The 7,376-nt window shown below is 51.3% G+C and overlaps 1 pseudogene; it reads right to left on the bottom strand.

Annotated features, from left to right (window-relative positions):
* Positions 1-1,947: 1,947 nt before the first annotated feature.
* On the bottom strand, positions 1,948-6,945 carry LOC137231089 (golgin subfamily A member 7 pseudogene; annotated as a pseudogene).
* Between the last annotated feature and the right edge of the window lie 431 nt (positions 6,946-7,376).

Genomic DNA, 7,376 nt, shown 5'->3' with positions numbered 1-7,376 from the left:
GAGGGATGGGTGGCAGAAAGAGCCCTGGGTGACAAGTCTCGGTCCAGCCTGCCGCTAACTCACAGCGTGACCCAGGGGAAGTCACTTCAGTCCCTTTGGGTCTAGGTTTCTGAAGAACATGCTGTCCATGAGTGCACAACCTCCTTTTGTAAGCGCTGTTTGCTACACACCGTTGTCATCACGCCACCGGCTTCCTACTGCAGCCTCTGCCACTCTCTGCCTGTAGGCCTCCTGGGGTTGCAGGCAGATGCTGTGCCTACAGGTGGGGCAGGCCAGAAGTGCCGGGAGTTCAGGCCCCCAGGAGCAGCCCTCGACAAAAGACAGACAGGAGTTGGGGGGCGAACACCCGGCTTCCTGTCCCCTCGAACAGGACAACTCTGAAGGGGTGCGTTACACGGAGCCCCAGTCACCTGCAGGGTCCTCTGCACATCAAGCACCCTGTGTTCTCTCCTTTCCTTCGCCCTCTCACATTCCCACTGGCGCTTCCTGAGATCACCTCCCAAATAAATTACTAGCACTCAAATCTGGTTTCGGGCTCCGTTTCCTGGGGGGAGCCAAAATGAAATACCTTCCTTGTCTGTAAAGAAGGAATCCAGGCCAGAAGGGGCTTTAGCCATCATCTGTGACAACCCCCTTGCTGTACATAGAGAGTGACTGAGGCCTGAAAAAGAGGAGCTGCCACCTCACTAGCTGTGACCTTCCTCGCCTCTTCCCCAGGTCTCAGGAGGTAAGGCCCAGGGTACGGGGGCAGTCGGGCACCGATGTCGGGGTGCCCCTGGGTTATGAATCCCCTGTTGACCGCTACCCACAGCCTAAGTGGCCCCTCGGGATGCCCTGAGGACAGGGGCCCCGTGGAGGGAACTGCAGAGGGGAGTGGGCAACAGAAGGCCTGGGGGCCTCGGCCCCCTTCCTCGGCACCTTCACCTGGCGGCCACCCATCTCCCCAGGCCCCACTCCTCCACTCTGCCTCCTACGCGTAGGTGAAACCACACGAAACACCCTCTGCTCTCCGGCCTCGAGCCCCCAAACGTGCCGCTCCCTCTAGCAAGACAGTGCTTCAGGGCCCCCCACCCCAGGCCAACTCTTCCTCTGCCTTCCAAGGGGTTCAGGCTTCTCCAGCTCCGCGTAGCCTTCCCTGACATCTGCCACGCTCTCACCATCAGCAGTCACCCACTCCCCCTGCCCCTCCATGGGGTCTGGAAGACCCTCCAGCACTGCACCCAGCGAGTCGTCCCTGGGGAACCACTGTGATGAGTCTGTACTATGTCTTCCCATTAGCTCTCCAAGGGCCAGACTCGGGCTCAGGGACATTTCTTTTTTTTTGTTTGTTTAAGAAAAGTTTTACTCATGTGTTAATATTTCAGCAAAGTTATTGCAACGGGTTTAAAAGGCAGACAGACACCCTATTATAGGCTATAAAGTAACAAGTTTCATACAATTGAAATATTACAAAGAGCTATGGGGTTTACTGAATAACTAACAGACCCATAAAAGAAATTAAATCTGAAAGGTTAAATCCAGCATTAGCACCTACAATATCTCTGAAAGTAAAACGTTTAACTGTTTCATTCTCTCCTAGTACATGTCCTAACTTTCTCCCAAATACAGGGCTCTCAAACCCTAAAGATGAAGGGCACAGGAAGTCCCAATACTAAGAACACACAGACAAAAAGAAGAACTAGAAACAGTGACCCAGGCTTGAGAGTTTTAGCTGGAAACCACTTAACTTACTGAACTTGAACCAATCATAGTATTTCTGCGCACTGAATACCGTATCTGAGGAAAGTCTAGGAATCATACGGTTTGCCAGTAGGGATAGTTAAAAATTAGCAATATATAGTATTATTCCTATCAAATTTTTTTCTCTTAAGTTATATTTATAACAAAACGATAATTAAACTATTTATTAACACTTGCTCATTCAGGGACACAGCAGGGACATCTGTGTTTGATGGTTCAGCACCCACTTTATTGTGCTTACTTATTTTTATAAGGAACAAGCAACACATACCACATCTTCCCAGTGTTCAAGGTAATGCAGTTAATAACAGAATTCTCAAAAAAAAAAAACCCAAAAAACAAAAACCTGGAAATTGCATTAAATACTGCTTTAATCGGGAATTGCTATAATAAAACAAGTAACGTTATACATTATTTTTCCAATGAGCTTCAGTTTGAGAATCTGAACAGCAGAACTTGATCTTTAAGCTTTGAGTCATGGCAAAACTAGTAATTCTCTGAAATCTGGGAGATGCATTAGCAAAACCAGACACAGTCCACCCTTCACCAAAATCCTGGAGAAAAGCGTTTTATGAATCTGGGGGAGTAAGACTGAGCACTGGCTAGTTTACGACTTGCTGAAGCCCAGGGAATGACGAGAGCCACTGGCACTGCTGGCAGGTAAGAAATAAACTGTGTTGGGCTGACCAACTGCATATTTTATTCATGGCTTTGAATTAAAAAAGTGAAATGCTTCACTGCGTTTTCTCAAAAACGAATCCAAAGATTACAGAGTCCTCCACCATTTGGAGACACAAAGTGGATGCTGAGCGACTAGCGGTCACTCCAGGTGTGGAATTCTAGAAAGTCAGTCCTTGGAGCGAAGGGCACCGTGGCTCTGACAGCAGATTCAAAGGAATGATGCTCTGGAGAGGAGGTGGGGGACACCCTGCGGTCGGCCGGTGCACAGATGAGGGTCCCAGCTGGAGGTGGGCCTTTAATTCTACGGTTTATCTTCCGCTGCTCATGCCTCTGTCTTCATAAATAGTAATTTCAATAACTCGGAGTCCTCTCTCCATGGGATCTGTCAGGAGGAGGCCCTGGGGAGCATAGATCTTCTCGTTCTGCCCTTGAATGTATTTGGAGACTTTCTTCAGAACCTTCTCGTAGTGAGTTTCCATGCACAGGAAGTTGGCGTACGCTGTTAGACAAGCCAGGCGGCCTTCAAGATAGGACTGGCCCCCGAGCTTCTCTGCTTCAGCATAAAGGTTATTTAGAGTTCGAACTGTTTCTTCAAATTGTTGCCTGTCAATCCGGTTCTCCAGCTCCGCGGGGAACTTGGTCTGGAACTGGCAGCGGATGCCACTGCTGTAGTCTCGCCGAATGAAAACCTTCCCGGACACTGGCGTCTGCTGCGGCCTCGTGGCGAGGACAGGACGGGCCACGCCGCCTCCGCTGCCCTCCAGCGGCTGTCGCACCGCCTTCAGGGACATTTTTATCCTCAGATGCTGGCTCTTACAGCTCTAGAAATGTCTGCTGAGTGAAGAAGTGTAGGGAAATCATTCAAAACTTGTGGAGACCCCAGAAACGTTGTCCTCTCCCCATCTTTGTTGTCTTTTTCCTTGGTTGGTCATGGAAACAACGGAGCCTTGGAGAAGCTGTTACAGAGCAGTGAGAAGGCTGCTGGTGGGGCAGGGGAGCAGCAGGCCAGCCGGGCTCGGTGGGAGAAGGGAGCCGGAGGGGCTGGGCAGGCAGCGGGTACTGGGCTTCACCTGCAGGAAGCCTGATGGGGAGACCAAGGCCAGGGATCTGGGACCCCAGACCGGAGCCTCAGAACGCCAATTCTGCCACATTACACAGCTCCACGGGTCTCCATTCACTGTCAGAGATGAGCAAGGAAGCGGCCCTGTGACAGGTCCCTTCCTGGGACAATTTTCTAAAAGTGCAGTGATTTTAAAAGCTTTTCTAACTGGAATGCAAACAAAATCCCACCTAGACGTCCAACATGTAAATAACTGCCCTGGTTGAAGCGGGGGACACATGGGGTGGAGTCTCCAGTCCTCTCGACGATCCCTTATCCTGAGGCAAACCACTCTGAGAGTCCCCTAGGGCTCCACAGAGCTGTTTAGAAACCACTAGCCAAGTGGCACGAGCTGGATTGTGTCGGAGGACCCAGGTTCTAGTTCCACTCTGCTATTTCAGGCTGTGTGACTCTGGACAAGTTACCTCACCTCTCTGGGCATAGGTTTCTTCAACCCCACAATGGAAAAGTTAACATCTGCCTTTCAGGGTTGCTGAGGGGCTCAAAGGGGTGATAACCAGGGAAGCTTGGCACCCTACTGTGGTCACACATATAATTTGTCGGAGGCCCAGAAGGACATGAGAAATTCTGTGTCATCTTGAAAGAGGAGCTCTTGGAGGCGCTAGGCCCTGGGCTGCAGAACAGACACATGGCTGTGAGACTCACGGCTGCCTTTCTTCCTGGGGTTTCAGGCCCGAAGTGTTCACGAGGTGCCCCTTCGCCCCAGACCTCATTACCCAGCCAGCTGGGGCCCTCGCACAGTCACTGCTTCTCTTCCCTGGGTGTGGGGCTGGGACACGTGAGCATGGAAAAGTCTTCCCCTCACTGCTCCACCAGCCAAACCCCAGCAAGCCTCAGTCCCAGCCCAGGACTGTGTACCCCTAAAGGGAAATGGAAGCAGAGCACTCTGGCTCCAGGAATCCACTAATGGAACCTTGTTAATTACTATGTAAATTACTTTAATAGCCTGGATCCCCCTCAGACATTGTTTAGGGGTCTCCTGGAGGGGAAGGAGCAGCCTTTCCTTGGCCCAAGACTCCCATGTATGGTTTCCCACAGGGCAGGAATAGATGCACAGATGGGGAACTAGAGGAAAAGATGGATTCACAGCTGCCCCTGGTCCATGGGATCTTGCATGTGACACTGAGATGCAGGAACAGACTCCACCCTTGAAGGCTGGAACTGAAAAGGACCTCGGATGATCTCTAGGCCACCCTCACCCCCTTGCTGCATCCAGGAGAAACAAAAGCCCAGAACAGGTGAGTGACGTGTCCAAAGTCACACAGCAGGGTGACTGGTCAGGCAGGGACTAGTCTCCCACCTCCAGCCCAGGGGTTCTCAAACTGGCACTTGTGGGACGAGCTGGACCCGGGTGTCCTGCCTAAAACATATAATGAGACTTTCCCAGTGTACAGAGAAAAAAAAATTAATTTAAAGAGAGGTATTTTCTTGATTTTAGGTTCAATGTATACTTTTAAAAAAAAAAGATACACTATCCTAGAGACATGATACATAATTATACTTTCTTCCATAAATGTGCTTTTGTATTATGGAATTATGTATGTTTGAACGTCACAGTGGTCTATGAGGAACACCATGACCTTACGATCCTCTGACCCGAAGGAAAACCTCAGTCCCGAGGCACTTATTTTTATCTCAATTTTCCAGATGGGGGAGGAGACACAGAGAGATGCTAACAGACTTGCCTCAGGACTTCTGACTGATCTGTGCTCTTTCCACCACACGGCTTATTAGAAGTATGTATAAACAAAGAGTAAATAGGTTCTGGGAAAGGAGGTGGGGAATCATGAGGCTAGTAATACCATGCGGGGGGTCGGGCTTCCCCGGTGGCGCAGTGCTGCAGGGGACACGGGTTCCAGTCCTGGTCCAGGAAGATCCCACATGCCACGGAGCAACTAAGCCTGTGCACCACAACTACTGAGCCTGCACTCTAGAGCCTGCGAGCCACAACTATTGAGCCCACGAGCCACAACTAATGAAGCCCACATGTCTAGAGCCCGTACTCCGCAACAAGAGAAGCCACCGCAATGAGAAGCTTGCGCACCTCAACGAAGAGTAGCCCCCGCTCGTCGCAACTAGAGAAAGCCTGTGCGCACCAACAAAGACCCAATGCGGCCAAAAATAAAATTAAAATTAATAATAATAATAATACTATGGGGCTGTTGCCTGGATGATGAGCTTGTGAGGAAGGCGTGTGAGTATTTAACAGGCTTCTCCTGGCTGCTCAGGGCGCATGCTCCTCTATGCAGCACAGGCTGTGTTTCAGCGGTCTGCTGACAAGATGAGGGCAGGACTGCAGTGGTTTTACCATAACTTTGAAACCCAGTTCCCTTACTGAGTTTATGATTAACGTCTCCATCCCAAACTTTATTCCCTTTCTTGTCCCGCCCCCATTCCCCTCAGGATTGAAGAGTATCAAAGAAAAGCGGGGATTGAAACGAAGCAGGACCCTTCGGGGCCCTCCTGGGTACAAAAGCCCCTCCACACCCCCCGTTTCTTGTTTGTAGAAAAAGGCTTTAGTCTCCTCGGCTTCCCTGAGTTCCAAAGAGCAGACCCAAGCAGTTAACTATTAGGACAACAGAGTCACAGGCCTCCTAGTGCCTCCTCAGGGGATACAGATAACAATCTGATGCGTATCTTTGAGTTGTTCTATAGAAACTAAGACTCCCACCCAGGTGGAGGGAGGATGGTGACTACATGCTGACCACAAGCACTAGACCCCAGGCTGGTTGGAACCAGATTTTGATTCCTAAAACATCACCCTGTTACCTCACCACCAACAAATCAGAAGAAGGTCCACGGGCTGATCAGCTTCCTACGACCCTCTCCCCTCACACTGTCTTTAAAAACCCTTGCCTGAAAGCTATGGAGGAGTTCGGGTCTTTGGAGCATGAGCTGCCCGTTCTCCTGGCTTGGCTCCCTGCAAATAAACCCTCACTTTGCTGCAAACCCCGCTGTCAGAGTTTGGCTTTCTGCACCTCAGGCACACGAGCCCTTGCTCGGCAACAACGTGGCGGTGCTGTGGCCACTTGTGTGACCTTGGCATGTAGCATCACCTCTCTGAGTCTTGGTTCCTTCATCTGAAAACTGAGAATAAGAATACTTGCCTCACAGGACGGCTGAAACAATGAAATGAGATGGTGCTAGGCACCTGGGGCACGAAGTAATCACTCAGCTTCTCCCTCTTTCTGTCTCCAAGATGTAGATATAAATATTTTTCAATTACGTTCAGGCGCGCCAACTTGGGGCGTGTCACTGGGGACATGCAGTAGGCCATCAAATCTCCCCCAGGCCCCTCCTTGCGGTGCCTCTGACCAGAGGCCCTCAGTGCCCAGACAGGCTCCCCCAGAGCCTCCCCAACGTGCCCTGCAGTCCCAGCTCCTTCTGCCGGCCTCCAACCCTCCCCTCAGCCCTGCCACGCACCCCCCACCCCCACCCCCGCTCAGGAAGCCTTCTGTTGCCTCCGGAACCGGGTCGCCTTGTCCCCATTGCCTCTGACGAGGACACAGGCACCTCCTCCTCCCCTTCTCTCCACAGCCTCAGACAGCTGCTTCAGCGCCACCTCAGCCTGGGGTTCTAGGTTCTGAGTATCTCCAGGAATCTACTGGAAGAAAAGGTAGGGCTGTCTGAACCTTGAGCTCTGCCCCTAGAAATGGGAGAATAACACGGTTTCCACCACGACCACAGGAGGGGAGAGGTACTGGGGGCGGTGAAACCGCAGGGATTGTTAATGTTTGTGATCCGGTTAAAGACATAGATACGGGTGTTCTGTATAAACCGTGCCAGGCTCCCCTCCGGGTGTCTGATGAGCTGTGCCCCCTGCTGAGGCTGCCCT

Source organism: Pseudorca crassidens, chromosome 1, assembly GCF_039906515.1.
Source record: "Pseudorca crassidens isolate mPseCra1 chromosome 1, mPseCra1.hap1, whole genome shotgun sequence".
In the NCBI taxonomy this organism is placed as follows: domain Eukaryota; kingdom Metazoa; phylum Chordata; class Mammalia; order Artiodactyla; family Delphinidae; genus Pseudorca; species Pseudorca crassidens.
The sequence above is the reverse complement of the archived record's forward strand: the minus strand, read 5'-3'. Positions and strand labels throughout refer to the sequence as shown.